The sequence below is a fragment of the Dromiciops gliroides genome, chromosome 2, assembly GCF_019393635.1.
Source record: "Dromiciops gliroides isolate mDroGli1 chromosome 2, mDroGli1.pri, whole genome shotgun sequence".
Classification (NCBI taxonomy): domain Eukaryota; kingdom Metazoa; phylum Chordata; class Mammalia; order Microbiotheria; family Microbiotheriidae; genus Dromiciops; species Dromiciops gliroides.
In genome coordinates, this window is record NC_057862.1 from 487,275,433 (window position 1) to 487,292,944 (window position 17,512).

General features: G+C 37.7%; 1 protein-coding gene across 1 annotated transcript in view; it reads left to right on the forward strand.

Annotated features, from left to right (window-relative positions):
- Positions 1–17,512, forward strand: part of CDH13 (cadherin 13) — a 1,286,821-nt gene that overhangs the window by 763,037 nt on the left and 506,272 nt on the right. The gene's annotated exons all lie outside the window — the stretch shown is intronic.

The following is a 17,512-nucleotide window of genomic DNA, read 5'->3' on the forward strand; positions in this document are numbered from 1 at the left end:
GCTTTCTAGTAGATCTGTTCTCTCTGCCTGCTTTCCTCATCCAACTACTGTGTGGGAGAATGGGTTTATCTTTCTCTAAAGTAATTAGATTCTCCTGGGGTGGGAGTAGGAGTAGGATGAGCCATTTTCAATAATTAAGGCCTCATATTAGTCATTAAGATTTGGGCACTTTATAAGGCATTGCTGTGGTACATTAACTAGAGTGCTAAATGGAGAGTCAGAAAGGCCTGAGTTAAATTCTTCCCTTTGATACTTACTAGCTGTATGACCCTGGGCAAGTCACTGAACATCTTAGCCTCAATTCCCTCATTTGTTAAATGGGAAAAATAAATAATGCTTTAATCACAGGGTTGTGAGGATCTAAAGAAATAACTTATGTAAAGAGTTTGGCAAACTTTCAAATGCTGTATTAATACTAGTTTTACCAATTAAGATCATAGATTTAAAGCTAGAGGAGATAACAAAATCCATTTGGTCCAACCTTTGATTTTTAAAAAAAAATTTTTTAGGCAATTGGGGTTAAGTGACTTGCCCAGGGTCACACAGCTAGTAAGTGTCAAGTGTCTGAGGCCAGATTTGAACTCAGGTACTCCTGACTCCAGGGCCGGTATTCTATCAACTGCGCCATCTAGCTGCCCCTCCAACCTTTGATTTTATAGAGGATGTTACTAGGTAGAAGAAGGGCACAAAGAAGGAGGAAGGAAACAAGCATTTATTAAGTACCTACTGTGTTCCAGGAGTCAGGGAAGCTAGATAATTCAGTAGATAGAGTTTCAGTCTGAATACAGGGAGATTCATCTTCATGAGTCAAAATCTAGCCTCAGACACTAGCTGTATGATTCTGGGCGAGTCACTTAACCCTGTTTGCCTCAGTTTCCTCATCTGTAAAATGAACTAGAAAAGGAAATTGCAAACCACTCAGTATCTCTGCTGAGAAAACACCAAATGGGATCATCAAGAGTTAGACATGACTGAAACAACTGAACAACAACACGTTCCTGTCACTATACTAAGCACTTTACAAATGATATGTCAAGATAGCACACTTATGTAATCATCATCAGAAGTACAATTTGAATACATATCCTTTGATTCCAGAGCCAGCCTTTTCAGTTTACATACTGCCTCCTTATTAAATGTTTTTTTTTTATGTTACAGTACTTGGCATTTGGCTATTCACCAGGAATATTAAGACAAAAATGAAATCATTTTTGCCTTCAAGACTCATATGTCCATTTGGAAAACAGAATGTGAAAGCAAATGCTGATTTTTATTTTTTTTTTCATAAAATTGCTGTCAACCTGCTGGATACTTCATGTGGAAGTACTAGCATGACCGGGATCTGACAGTAGCAGAAAAATTTACTTCTATTGTCATGTCTGAGATTCCATGGCTGTGGGGAACTAGGAAATGTAATGTGACCCTGTTCTGAGCACAGAGATAGGAGCTATGTTTTTGGAAGCTGGGAGCATGCATATGTTTGCTTTGGCTATTTATGATAAGAAGGCATCCAATTTTTCTGCTAGTGCTCACTTCTTTCAATTTTAGGGAAGAATAGATTTCAAATTTAATAGTCTTACATCTGCTATATATATTTTTTTTTCAAAAATGGAACTTCTGGCACATTGACTTTCTAAAAGCATAAAGCATTTTGGTTGTTGTTTCTGTTTTTGTTGAATCTCTAGCAAAATGCAAATTACTTCAAAATCCTACTTGTGATTGATATTATGCCAGAAAAAATACATTGTTTGTTGTCTGCATGAGGCAGCTATGTCCAGACATGCTGTATTCTTTGGCCTGAATCAATGTTTTATTTCACTTGATTGTATGGTAAGAATCAAAAATGGTTTAGAAAACACTTTGGGCTGAGTAATACAACATCGTATGCGTTTTTCATAGCCAGTCAAGTAATGGCTGCAAACTGTCTAGTGTTACCTTGTCTGATTTCCTTTTAGTACTCTTTGGTCAATGGTGATATCTTTGAAATTCATCCAGTGGATTGATAGTGCCATCTATACCCCATCCCACACCAAGGCAATGTAAAGGAGTTGCGCAACAGTCAACATTTAGGGGACAAACATATTTTGAGCTCAGACTTTGAGCTTGAAATTGGATTTATGTGAAATGTAGGAAATATAACATTCTTTGCATACGTATATGCTGCTTTATTCCTTGATGGAACATGTATGTGCCAACCTATGTTCTACCTCCAAGTATAATGCAAACTCATTGAACAGAGAAAGAGATAAGATTTTGTTTTTGTTTTCCATACCACCCAGTACAGTGCTTGGCACCTAGTAAATGATTAATGAATGTTTGTTAACTGGCAATGAATTATGTAGGGATAGCCTTAGTGTGAAGATTTTCATATTCTAGATCAACATACAAATTCTGAGAAGGTCACAAATGATGTTTCTGAGAATCCTCATGGTATTAGTGTTATAGGTGGGTCATCTAGGTGTTACAGTGGATAGAGAATTGGGCCCAGGGTCAGGAAGACCTGAGTTAATGTCAGAAACTTACTAGCTATATGACCCTGGGCAAATAATTTAATCTCTTTACCTCAGTTTCCTAAATTTTAAAATAGGGGTAATAACAGCACCTACTTCTCTGGGTTGTTGTGAGGATCAAATGAGATAGTATTTGTAGAGGGTTCACACAATGACTGTTTCATAGAAGGTGTTATATAAATGCTTATTCTCTTTCTCTTCCTCCCCCCCTTTTTTTGTAGGGCAATGAGGGTTAAGTGACTTGCCCAGGGTCACACAGCTAGTGTCAAATGTCTGAGGCTGGATTTGAACTCAGGTCCTCCTGAATCCAAGGCCAGTGCTTTATCCACTATACCACCTAACAGCCCCTCCCTTCCCTTTTGTAGCTACAATTTCGCAACTAACAGTGGTAACAAAAAAAAAAAAGTATGTCTTTGAACATAACCAACTATTTGCCTTCTTTTCTGAGCCTACCTCAGAAACTGTTAGAGTATGAGAATTTAAAGAGATGCCTCACCTAAAATATCCTGGCTATCATGAGGTTCTTTAGACAGTCATCATAAACAGCTAGTAGGGAGAGGGCCCGGGGACCATTCCATCATGAATTAATCAATAGCACCTAGCAGACTGTGACTTACTTATCAGATCCAGAAGTCCATACCTCATGTTTTAGGAAACCCAGGTTTAGCAGACTTTGTCAGTATCATTAAGCATATAACTAGTGAGGCCTGTTTTGTGACCCCAGTCCTTTCTCCAGAGGGAGCCAGCCAGCTAGTTATGAAGAGTGGGGCAAAGAGGTGTTTAAGGTTTTCAGAGGGAAAACAATCACGTAAAACACTCCAAAAGTTCATCTCCCCAAAAGAAAAATATCCTTGTCATTGTCAAGTATATTTGAAGGTTGCCGACTCAGATCCATTCCCTGTGAAGGTTACACATATTTATCAGTATTTGCAGACAAGGTACCTTTTAGAGCTGCTTGGTGCTAAACACAGAGGTGTTCTTTCAAGCCCTCGTTACTGGATAAAGGGAAACTGATAAAGAAAAAAATGACTATTTGAACTTTAATCATACTGCAGTTCTCCTCACTTTATTTTTCTCAGATAAATAACAAAAATATATGTAAATGTATGCATATCTATATATAGTGTTTTTTTATTTTAAAAATTTTGTTTCTGAATTTAAGAAATAAAACAAATACTTCTATAACATAGAATTAGAAAAAAAGATGATTACACATGCAACTATGTTTTTATGTACAATTTCTATTCCTTTTATGTTTGTGTGTGTGTGTGTATATATATACACATATATTATATATACATATTATATATACACACATATTATATGTACATATTATATACACATATTATATACACATACATATATATAATGGAACTTTCTTTTTTCCCCTTTTTTCTCCCTCTCCTTCTGCCCTAAAGATGGCTACCATTAGGCATGAATATGTGTGTATGTAAAATCATTCTGTACATACTTCTATTTATCAGTTCTTTATCTGAATGCAGAGAGCATCTTCCTCCATATGTCCTCTGTAGTTAATTTGGGGATTTATAATAATCAAAATTACTTAGTCTCTCAAAGTTGTCCTTAAAACAATATTGGTATTACAATATACAATGTTCTCTTGGTCCTTCTAAGGTATCCCTTAGAAAAATTACAGTATAGATCATGTGGTCTAACACTATTATTTTAGAGATGGGAAAACCGAGACAGGGAATTCACTTGTTCAATGCACTAGATGTGGTAAAATATAGAACACTGGGCTTGGAATCAGGAAGACTCATCTTTCTGAGTTCAAATCCAGCTTCAGACCTTTATTAGCTGTGTGATCCTGGACAAGTCACTTAACTCTGTTTTTATCAGTTCAACATGTGTAAAATGAGCTGGAAAAGGAAATGGCAAGCCACTACAGTATATCTTTGTCAAGAAAACCCCAAAATGGGGTCACAAAGAATAAGATATAATCGAAATGACTAAACTATAACATCATAGGGTTCCCAAAATCACAAAATCATAGATTTAGAGGTAAAGGGGAGCTTAGAGGTTCTCTAGTTCACACCCTGATTTTATAGATATGGAAAATGAGCTTTTGAAAGGGCAAGAGACTGTGTCTTGCCCAAAGTCACATAAGCAAATGAGTATCAAACTCATGATTTAAACCAAGGTCCTTTGGCAGACTTCCTTCCACTCTAATGTTCTGCCTCTCAAGTTTACACAATTAGCTATTGTGAGATATGAAACTATAACTCAGTTATCTAAGCTCTTTATCAATATCTGTGGCAGGGGAGCAAAATCTCTGATTAGTTTTTTTTTTTCTTTTTGGTGAGGCAATTGGGGTTAAGTGACTTGCCCAGGGTCACACAGCTAGTAAGTGTTAAGTATCTGAGGCCGGATTTGAACTCAGGTCCTCCTGAATCCAAGGTTGGTGCTTGATCCACTGCGCCACCTAGTGGCCCCTGATTAATTCTTAATACTGATTATCGGGGCAGCTAGGTGGCGCAGTGGATTAAGCAGTGGCCCTGGATTCAGGAGTGCCTGAGTTCAAATCCGGCCTCAGACACTTGACACTTACTAGCTGTGTGACCCTGGGCAAGTCACTTAACCCCCATTGCCCCGCAAAAAAACCAAAAAAAACAAACAAAAAAGAAAACTGATTATCCATGTCCTTCCTGAACCTCAAGAAGTGCTTAGAGTCCCAGGTACTTGAAATTCTGACATGAGCCCAGGAGACACACATGCAAAAACTTCCCTGTGTCTCCCTGGCAGAGACTTCTTGGGATTCTCCACAACTGGATGGCAAGGGAACCTTTGGATTACATTGACTCAGTGCTACATGAATGAATACTTTGTTCCTATTGCTTTCCATTATCAGTTTTGAGAGTACCACAGATGCATGTCAGATTTACCATCTCTCTCATCCTACTGTAATATCACTAAAGCTTTGTTTTCCCTTGATTGGAGGCAGGTACAGACAGGGAGAGCCAGCCAGGCAGGAAGGCCCATGTCTCTTGTCCTCTGATGTGTGCAAGGGGCTGTCAGTCCCATTACAGAGCCCCCAGAAGAAAACAGTGTTGCTGATAGATGACAGCTGAATGTGGGGTGATGGGAGGAAGAAATATGATCCTGCAAATGCATGCTTGGGAGACATAGGATATTATCTTCAGCAGTGACATTTCTGTTTGGATAGAGGGTAGGCCCCATGGGGGAAATACTCTTATTCCCTTGAGCTGTGTAGAGGATGGTGATATGCTGAAGACTGCATAGCAAGTCAGCTACAGACCTGGAATTGAATCCTAATTTCCTGCCTATATTTCAGCTCTCTGTCTGTCATTATTATTACTAGATTAATCAGCACTTACATCATGGGCAGTAGAGAAGTCTGGTCTGATCATCTGCTATGGAGATAAAATTCTTACTTGTTGGGTGATAGACATGTATCCTGAAGGACAGCTTTCTGAATGAAGTAATCATCTTTTAAAGCCAGTTCCGTGAAGGACTGATGCTAAATTGGCCACACTATCCCAGAAAGGGGTGATGGTTATAGGTTTTCTGATACCCATCTGGCCTTTAAACCCAAGCATCCTCAGGCTTCTCTTTCTTTCTTCCTTTCTCCCTTCCTTCCTTCCTTTCTTTCTTTCTTTTTTGGTGAGGCAATTGGGGTTAAGTGACTTTCCCGGGGTCACACAGCTAGTAAGTGTTAAGTGTCTGAGGCCAGATTTGAGCTCAGGTCCTCCTGAATCCAAGGTTGGTACTTTATCCACTGAGCCACCTAGCTGCCTCCTCAGGCTTCTCTTTCAAGGAGCATTTGATTTTCTTCTCTATCTCTTCATTTTTTTTTTTTGGTGAGGCAATTGGGGTTAAGGGACTTGCCCAGGGTCACACAGCTAGTAAGTGTCAAGTGTCTGAGGCCGGATTTGAACTCAGGTCCTCCTGAATCCAGGGCTGGTGCTCTATTAACTGTACCACCTACCTGCCCCCTCTGTCTCTTCTTATTCAGTCAATAAACATTTGTCAAGTACCTACTATATGCCAGGCACTCTTTTAAATGTTGAGGATACAAAAAGAGGCAAAAGCTTTTTCAAGGAGTTCACAATCTAATGAGGGAAACAACAAGTAACCAAATATATACAAAGAAGCTATGCACAAAATAAATAGTAAATAATTGAGAGGGAAGGCATTAGAATTAAAAGGAGTTGGGAAAGGTTCCCTATTAAAAATAGGTTTTTAATGGAAACTTTTAACCAAATCAGATAGAATAATTGCTAGAACCACAGAATTTGAGAGTTTAAAGAAGCCATTTGGTCCAGTAAGGAGTCTCTGCTAAAATATATCCAACAAGGAGTCCCCCATTGTCTGCCAGCTCTACCTCTTCCATGGAGGGGGAATCCCTCACCTCTCAAGCCAGCCCATTCCCCTTTGGGATTGCTCAGATTGAGGAAGTGATTTTTCCTCATCACATCAAAACTATATGTTTCTCTTGGAAACTTCTACTCATAGCTCGTGGTTGTGCCTGTGGAGGGGCGGGGGGGAACAGGTCAAGTCTAATTCCTCTAACACATGCCATCACTCCAGATATTTGGAGACACTTCTCATGCCATTTACAATCCCTAGTTCTTTTATTTTATTTTGCTCCTTCATCATTCTGATTGCCTTCCCTTCGATGAGTTTGCTAATGGAATATATTGCCACTCTACTCCTAGAAAGAGCTGCTGTGGTGGCTGTTTTCTGAAACTGCTAGAGTTTAAGGCTTAGAATGTGGTGATATTTCTTAGCTTATATCTGAAAACTAATTTAAAAAGATAATGCAACTTTATATCAGTATATTCCTCAATTCCAATCAGTACAGCATTGTTCCTTGATGCCCACAGTATTGTTTTTGTCTCCCTCTACATTTTTCTCCCAGACCTGTCATCAATCCAGTTTTCTCTGTGTTTACCTTACATATAGAAATTTTCAGTGGCCGCTACTGTATTTTAAATGACCACAACTCATCCTTTTGTCTTATACCACAGGCTTTAGTTCAGTGAGTCCCATGAGATACCGATTTTCAGCTAATCAAACCCTCCTAGGTGCCGCATAGCTCTCTTTGGTTCCTCATTTGACATTGGTGTTGACTTCGTTGATGGATATTTCATGGGTTCCAATTTTTCCACTCAATAATTGTTGAGGTGGAGAAAACAGGTGAACTTGATATGAGTTGTAGAATGACTGCAAGAAGAGTCACCGAGTTTTACATTCTGGAAACAATACTGCATGGAAGCCAATACCAAAATGCCTTTGGGACTTCTGGCCTTTAAAATTGTAGGTCTCTTTCTGAAGTATGGCAATCAATACCTGCAAAATGCTTTGGGCAGAGTAGCAGAGAGAAGCTATGATGCACACAGCAATAGTATGATGTGATAAGTACAAGATATAGATTCATTCATGAAGAAAGGAAAAGGAAGAGGCAGATAGGTGGTACAGTGGATAAAGCACTGACCCTGGATTCAGGAGGACCTGAGTTCAAATCCAGCCTCAGACACCTGGCACTAGCTATGTGACACTGGGCAAGTCACTTAACTCTCATTGTCCTGCAAAAAAAAAGGGGGGGGGAATAAGCATTTATACAGTGCCTACTAAATATTGGGCACTGTACTAAGCACTTTTCCCCAAAATAATATCTCATTTAATCTTCACAAAAACCTGAAAGGTAGGGTCTATTATTATCCCTGTTATACAGTTGAGGAAACTGAGGCAAACAGAAGTTAAGTGACTTACCAGTCACAGAGTTAATAAGTGCTGGAGGCAGGTGCAGAATTCCATCTCATGAACCACCAGCTCCCTACTTGCTCAATAAATGAGGCTTCTGATTCTGATTAACTTAATCAAGTGTTTTTATCTAGCCAAAATAATCCCTTTTAAATGACTGGGATAATCAGTGGAGCTTCCCTCTAATACTAGAAACATAACATGGGACCAGGCAGATAGTGGCCACTTTTTTTATATATACTTTCTTCATAGACCTAGAATTTTAAGGGACCTCAGGGGCTATTGAATCTGCTCCCTTATTATTATTTTTGTCATTAGGTTTTTCTCAAGCAATTTTATAAATAAGATGGAACATAACATTTAATCATATTTATTATTTGGTGGGACATTTCCTATTCTTATGTTGATCACAGCCATTCTAATGTTAGATGCAACCCCATGATGTCTTGGAGTAGCTTCTGTTGTAGAACGTGGTTTTAATTGCTCTCATCTCATGGGACAAATGTCCATTATATTGACTTCTTAATGACTTCTTGCACTTATATTATGTGATGAGAATACCTTCTAAGAGATACTGAAGTGTCTATGATGCATCAATGATGATACTAATATTGTCTTAAGGCCATATTATATCTAGTTGAGATCATGTCTCTACACAAGTAAATCCAGTATAGTAAATTCAGATTTAGTTTAAGATAACAAAAATCCTTATCTTATCAGTGTAGGTAATATTCCCCACTGATATAGATTTAAACCCCCTCATATCTTACTAGGGGAAGCTAGATTGTATAGTGGATAGAATGCTGAAGCTGGCATCAGGAATACCTGAGTTCAAATCCAGCCTTAGACACTTACTGACTTTGTGACCCTGGCAAAGTCACTTAACTCTGCCTCAGTTTTCTCATCTGTAAAATGAATCAGAGAAGGAAATGGCAAAACCTTCCAGCATCTTTGCCAAGGAAAGTCCAAATGAGGTAACAAAGAGTCAGACAATTGAAAAAGGAATCAACAACATACCTTAGTAGAAGGTCTTTATGAATAGCTGTGGCCAATGAATTGATTCTTTCACCAATTCCTTAATGAGTCTCTCCACAGTTAGTGAAGGTGATCTCGAATATCAGGTGAATTTGGGGGGGGGGGCAATGGGGCTTAAGTGACTTGCCCAAGGCCACACAGCTAGTAAGTGTCAAGTATCTAAGGCTGGATTTGAACTCAGGCCCTCCTGAATCCAGGGCTGGTGCTTTATCCACTGTACCACCTAGCGGCCCCAAAGTACATATTTTATTACTAAGCACATATCTGAAAATTATCCACTTAGTAGAATATATTTAACACTAACATAACCTTCAAAAACTCAGGATCAATTCTCATGCCTCACTACAACATCCCAGTACAAATTTAGTAGAGGAAAATCCATATTTACATATTGTATTTTAAATAGTTGTTTAAATTCTTCAAAAGATTATCCCTCAGAAAAAATATCATTAATATATTCATCTTCCGTTCATGCTTAAAGCAAGATTTGCAGAAACCCAACTTACACTTTTATAGAAACGTAAGGAATGGGGGCAGCTAGGTGGCGCAGTGGATAAAACACCGGCCCTGGATTCAGGAGTTCCTGAGTTCAAATCTGGCCTCAGACACTTGATACTTACTGGCTGTGTGACCCTGGGCAAGTCACTTAACCCCCATTGCCCCGCAAAAAAAAAAAAAGAAAAGAAAAGAAAGAAAGAAAGAAAAGTAAGGAATAGGGGCAGCTAGGTGGCGCAGTGGATGAAGCACCAGCCCTGGATTCATGAGGACCTGAGTTCAAATTTGACCTCAGACACTCAATACTTACTAGCTGTGTGACCCTGGGCAAGTCACTTAACCCTCATTGCCCAGCAAAAAAAAGAAAAGTAAGGAATTCTTTTTTTCATCAGTAAAATGGGCCTAAGCAATGCACTTACTTGTCAAAGTTATTGTGAAGAGTACAATTCACAAGCTGGCCAGGATAATCTAAATGGGAGCAAATAGAATTAGTCCTAAATACTCAGTTCCTTTAGAGGAACAGCAACTGTTTATTTGTCTTTTGTATGCTATAACACCTAGCAATGGGGCACTATACTTGTTGGGTACTTACAACATGTTTATGGAATTGAAATAAACACATCTGGTGCCTCTGGTGAGGTATACCTATATGGAATACTACCGCCACATGCGTTTGTAAAATAAGCTAGAAATTGGAGTTTCTAGAAACATGGATATATTTTCTCTGGCACCATTTCCATGGCTCATCCTCCTTTTTAAATGAAAGTATTTTAAAAATCACCATTCTGGGGATATTATATGTTGTTTCAAACAAATGCCTGTGTGACTGACACTCTAGCATTCTTAGCCTCTTGAAATAGCACTTTACCCTTCATGATTGGATAGTGGAGCTTCTGAGTCGAGGACACTTACGGAAACCTTGAAATGACAGAACAGTCTTATTTTAAGGAGTAGAAAAACCTGCAATTTTAACCTAGTAAATATTTAATGGAAGGCCCTCTACTCATGGTCCAATTCAAACCATTTATCACATCTTGATGAGATGATGGCTATGTTTCAGATGTTGGCTGTCTTTTCTGCATGTTCTTTCTCTATTTGAAAGAAATATTTCATCACCATAGTGTAGTTATTAACCTAGCTTTGGGGGAGGGAGGGGGTTGCAATGGGCTTGGAGTCAAGGGAGTTCTAGGTTTGAATCCTGCCTCCATCACTCTCTAACTGAGTGAATATCAGCAAGTGGTTGAGTCATAGGAAATAAGAGTTGGTAGGACCCTCAGCTGCCATTTAGTCCATCTAAAGTCTAAATAAGGGGGCAGCTAGGTGGCACAGTGGATAAAGCACCGGCCCTGGAGTCAGGAGGACCTGAGTTCAAATCCAACCTCGGACCCTTGCCACTTAACTAGCTGCGTGACCCTGGGCAAGTCTCTTAACCCCCATTGCCCCTCACAAAAAAACAAACAAGTAAAGTCTAAATGAGGAAATGGTCAACCAGCCTGTTTCAAGACTTTTAGGAAGGGAAAACCCACTATTTCCTAAAGAGGCCCATTCAACTTTGGCATATTTCTAATTATTAAGACATTTTTCCTGACCTCGTCTAAATTGCCCTCTTCTCAAATTGCAGCTAGGTATCAGAGTGGATAAGAGCATTGAGCACTGACATGACAAGAAGGCCTGACTTAAAATCCAAATTCAGACAGTAGTCGCATGAACGTGGGCAAATAATTTAATCTCTGCTTATTTCATCAGTGTAAAATATGGATAATAATATCCACTATCTCCCAGGGCTTTTGTGAGAATCGAGTGAGATAATATTTGTAAAGTGCTTAGCACAAAGCCTGGCACAAAGTGGTTGTTTATTAAATTCTTCTTCTCTCCCCTCCTCCTGACCCACAGTGTTATAGAAATGCTAATGAATAATAGTAATGAACATTTATATGGTACTTTTTATAACATTATATAGAATTTGTATAGCCAGTGGAGTGTTTTGTATGAGGAATAAATAATCCAGTGTTACTCGATCAACCATATGAGATAACGGTAGAGTTAGGGCTTTAAAAACCAAGGTGAAGGTTTTATATTTGAGGCAATCAGCCTCCACTAGATTTGATTAAGTGGGCTGGCAGAAAGGGTGGGTGTGATGTGGTCAGAGTTGGGCTTTTAGAACATCAGTTTGACTTCTGAGTGAAGGAGAGACTGGAGTAGGGAAAGGCTTGAGGCAGAAAGGTCAACCATAGTTTGTTAACATAGTCTAGATGTGAGGTAGAGTTGTTATATGGAAAGCCCCAAATTGGGTCACACAGGGTTGGACATGACTGAATGCCACTAGTGTTAACACCTTTACTGTGAGATTACCTTTCATTTATATCTTAAATATCTTCCATGGGCCTTTTATTATTATTTTTTCTCCCCTCACCAGAACATGAGGTATTTGAAATCAGGAATCATGTTTTTGCTATATTTTAAAATGTATATGTGTGTGTGTGTGTGTGTGTGTGTGTATATATACATGTGTGTGTGTGCATATGTATATGTATATATCCAAGAGACCAATTGAAACTCATAAATGGTCTAACACTTTTGTTGTTCAGTTATTTCATTTATGTCTGATTCTTTGTGGCCCCATTTGGGATTTTCTTGATAAAGATACCAAAGTGGTTTGACATTTTCTTCTCTACCTCATTTTACAAATGAGGAAATTGAGGTAAACAGGATGACTTATCTAGGGTCACAGAGCTAGTAAATGAGGCCAGGTTTGAGCTTAGGAAGATGAGTATTCTTGCCTTAAAAGCCCAGCACTCTATCCATTGCGCCATATAAATATGGAAAAGACTGATTTATTTTAAAAAAACAGAATTGATATAGGGGAAGCACAATGGCATTGGGTTTTAAGATTTGAAACATATTAGAAAATCTAGGAGCAGAAGAGAAACATAGTAAAGATCATTTGAATAAGGATCTATGGAAAGAGAAACAGAAATGATGTTGTAGGAATATATTGTAGATCACCTAGACAGCATGAGGATATGAGGAATTCAGGAAATAGATCACATACCTGGTACCAAGGCATGATATAGTACCTATGACAGACTTCAATTATCGACTCATCTGCTAGTACTCTATTCTGCTAAAAGCAAAGCAGTTGATAAATCCTTTGTTTGCCTTAATGATCATTTAATTCTTCAATGAGTGGAGAAAGTAGTGAAAGGGGCTCATATTCTAGATAAAATTTAGCCTCAAAGGGTAAATATTAAAGTAAAAATAATGGAAATTTGGAATGTTAGTCATTTAACCACTTCTATGCTTATTATAAAGATAAGAAAGAGGAAAGTTTGATGTGGACTATATAATTTTAGAGAGGTTCAGGGCAGGGGGCGAGAGGATATATAGGACCACACAGTGTAATATTGTGCAAATAAAGTTGGCCAAAGAAAATTCTCAACAATGAAATTCATAAAAAAAGAATAAAATTCATACTCAAGGACAAATAATTTCTGCTTAATTAATTTATTAAAAACATACTGCATGGGGCAGCTAGGTGGTGCAGTGGATAAAGCACTGGCCTTGGATTCAGGAGGACCTGAGTTCAAATCCGGGCTCAGACACTTGACACTTACTAGCTGTGTGACCCTGGACAAGTCAATTAACTCCAATTGCCTCACAAAAACAAAAACAAAAACATACTACATGCAGTTAGAATATCAAATTGTTAAAGCAAAGGTCAAAATCTATCACAAATTGGAATAAATAATAAAAATAAATCAGGATAGAATTGGTACTATCATTTTAAATTTAATGTACATTTAAAAACAGGCACAACATGGATTCACACCTACAAACACAATACTCATTTCCTTTGTAAATTGAAATGTTCGTGTTTGTTATATTCATAATCAAAAAAGAAAATTTTAAAAATAAAAAAGGAAGGAAAGAAAGAAGTCAAATATACAATTGTGGTGACTTATTTCAACCAGCTGCCAAAAGTAACAAATAGAAAATGGATAAAATAGCAAATATTGACTTTATAGGCTATCTCCACATTGCAGTGGAATAAGTTAATGGATTTAGAATTATGGGACAAAAGTTCAAATGGACATTATGCTATGTACTACCTTTGTGAGTCTGGTCAAATGACTTTAGCCACTCTGTCTCATCTGAAAGATGAAAGGGTTAGTCTAGTTTACCTATAGGGTGCATTCATACTCTATGTTTATGACTCTAAAGTTGTCACTATTATTATTAATAATAGTAGCTGTGGTAATAGCTAACATTTATGTAGTACTTACTATATACCAGACACTGTGCTCAACACTTTAAAAAAAAATATCCCATTTGATGTTCACAGTAACCCTGGGATACAAGTACTATCATTATCTACATTTTACAGTTGTGGAAACTGAGGTAAACAGATTAAGTGACTTGCTCAAGGTTACACAGTAAGTTTCTGAGGCTGGATTTGAAAGGAAAAAAACCTCCATCTTATTTAGAAACTACAATGCTAAGTGCAGGGTTACAAAAAAAGACAACATTCAGTCTCTGACTAAAAGGAGCTCACATTCCAATGGGAGAGACAAATAATTAGGCTTATCTGTCATTAGCAAAGTAACTCTCTCAGAGGTTTTTGTTATTATAACCACAAGGCCACCTTTTGGATGTGGCTGGTTTTCTTCATTCTAGGCTACAGGAGCCAAAGGCATAGTGGAACTTTTGGGTTCCATGGATTCACTCATTGAGGCATATGGGTATTTTAAAATCCAATTTAAAATCCACATGTTCATCTGAGGTCAGGTACTTAATTGTAATTTAATTTTTTTGAAGCTTCTACTTAAGGGCTTCTTAATGAAAGTTTGTTGGATTACCTGTCATGTGTTCCAAAGACTTAACATTCAAATAACTTAATGAGGGATAGTGTTAACAAACCCATTAACAGCAGCACTGTGTTTTCCATTATGCACAACAGCACAGACACATTAAATTCCAGCTGTGGAGCCTAAAGCAAAGCTAATAGAAGATCTTGGTAAATAATTACTCTTAAAAAAACTGAGTATAGTAAAACAGCACTAAGGTATCCTATATCTACCAGTTCTAATTGTGTGTGTGTGTGTGTGTGTGTGTGTGTGTGTGTGTGTGTGTGTAAGAGAAAATGCATAGAAGTGTCTTCATTATTTAGCATATATTCTTGACCATTCTGTATAACCTTATAATGGATTATAATTATTCTCAGAGGCATGGACTGTTGAGTTTGATGGTGACTTGTGGATATAGCATGAGTGCTCCTTGTTTGGGTATTTAGGGAAGAAATAGTATGAGAGTAAGGCAGAACCCATGTAGGATTATCAGGGAGAAGCAAAATTTCATCTTGACTTTCAGGAAGGAAAAGCAGAATCCTCATGATATCTTGGCCTTCAGGAATTTATTTCAATGTTTCCCAACCTTTTTAATCTGTGACATTGTTATAAAAATGTCGAACCATGAAAGGATATCATTATATTCAGTCCCCATCAGTGCCTATAGACACCTATCCATATAGCCCTCACATTCCCAACTATTTGCAAGACACAATTCAGTTAAGTGTCATGCTTAAGGAATGAATAGTTTCCAGGAAGTCAGTGCCAAAACTGCTTTGTCTTAAAATCTTTGCAAATTTTATTACACTCTGGTCTGCCTTAGTAAAGTATATACTGACTATCTCACCCAGGTTACAACAACTTAACTAGAAACAATTATTGTAATATAATGTGGATATTTAGAAAATTGGCATGAATCTTCTTTGACCTCAAGAAATATCCCCAGAGCTTCTTTTTTTCTTTTTTTAATTGTGAAAGTATTTTATTATTTTACAGTTACATGTAGAGATAGTTTTCAACATTTGTTTTAATAAGATTTCTAGTTTCAAATTTTTCCCTCCCTCCCCTCCCTTGCCCCTCCCCAAGACAGCAAGTAATCTGATATAGGTTATATATGTACAATAACATTAAACATATTTCTACATTAGTCATGTTATAAGAGAAGAATCAGAGCAAAAAGGAAAAACCTCAAGAAAGAAAAACAACAGCACCAAAACCAAAAGAAATAGTATGGTTCAATATGCATCTATATTCCACAGTTCTCTTTTTTTTTCTGGATTTGGAGAGCCTTTTCCATCATGAGTCCTTTGGAACTATCATGTACTGTTGCATTGCTGAGAAGAATCAAGTCTATCACAGTTGATGAACACATAATGTTGATGACACTGTGTCCAATGTTCTCCTGGTTCTGCTCTTCTTACTCATCATCAGTTCATGCAAGTCTTTCCAGGTTTCCCTGAAATCAGCCTGCTCATTATTTCTTACAGCACAATAGTATTCCATTACATTCATGTACCACAACTTGTTCAGCCATTCCCAAATTGATGGGCAGTCCTTCAATTTCCAATTCCTTGCCACCACAAAAAGAGCAGCTATGAATACTTTTGAACATGTGGGTCCTTTTCTCTCTTTCTTTTGATCCCCAGAGCTTCCTTTTCAAAAATTCTTTGGGGTCAGCTTGATTTCTTATCTTCTCATAATAGAATTGAATATATAAGTTAAAGCACTGACCCTGGATTCAGGAGTACCTGAGTTCAAATCCGGCCTCAGACATTTGACACTTACTAGCTGTGTGACCCTGGGCAAGTCACTTAACCCCCATTGCCTGCAAAAACAAAAAAAAGAATTGAATACACACACACACACACACACACACACACAGAGTCTTCTAAGGTGCCTAGCATAAATGTCTTTCTATAAATGTAATTATTGAGTCATTCTGAAGCAGACTTCTCCAAAGTTGTGTTCTTGCTCTCACCATCTTTTCTGTCTATATCAATATCCTTTGGCAAGTTTCCAATATTCTGAACAACATTTTTCAACCATTTGAATTTTCTAGTGAGATCCAGGTCCCTCTCTGCTGAGGTAAAGCAACTTTCCTATTGGCTTTTAGAATATGACCAATAAAGATTATGAAATATTGTATTAGCTACTGTACAAGAATTGAAAATAAATATATAATTTAATTAGGATAGAGAACTTCTGGTGAGTAAATATCCTTTATTAATATATCAGGATAACTTCTCTGCAACTTACAGTCTAATATAGTAGTTGGCAAAATCTGGCCCATGGGCAAAATCTGGGACACTGTGAGGATTTGTATAATCCAAGAGCTAAGAATGTTTTTAAGTGGTTATTGACTTTATTTTTTAAAGTTAGTGTTTATTTTTAAATTTTTCTTTAAATTTTGAATTCAAAATTCTCTCCCTCCCTTCCAGCTTTTCCCCATCCACTGAGAAGCCAAGAAATATGATATCAATTATACAAGTGAAATCATATGTGTGTGTGTGTGTGTGTGTGTGTGTGTTGCTTGGGTCTGTGGTTTTACTGGTACAGGGAATTCCCTATCTAGGAAATGTTTATTAGTGTTAAGTCACTGCCTCTGCAAATTACAACCTCTCTAGTGTTGTGTAAAACACTGAAATACTGTTTCATACAGGGTCACAGTTAATACATATCAGTGGCAGTACGGGAATCTACCACACTACTTCATTCACATACACACAGAAATGAATATATCATCCATTTACCATGACTTCAGCGGTGTTGCTATCTGCCTGTGACCCTTTATCCATTGTCTTCTGTGGCTTAACAACATGAAATACAGGTAGAGGTTCCTCTTTGGAAAGCATAGTTTATGTGAGAAAGCTCTTACACTGTTTA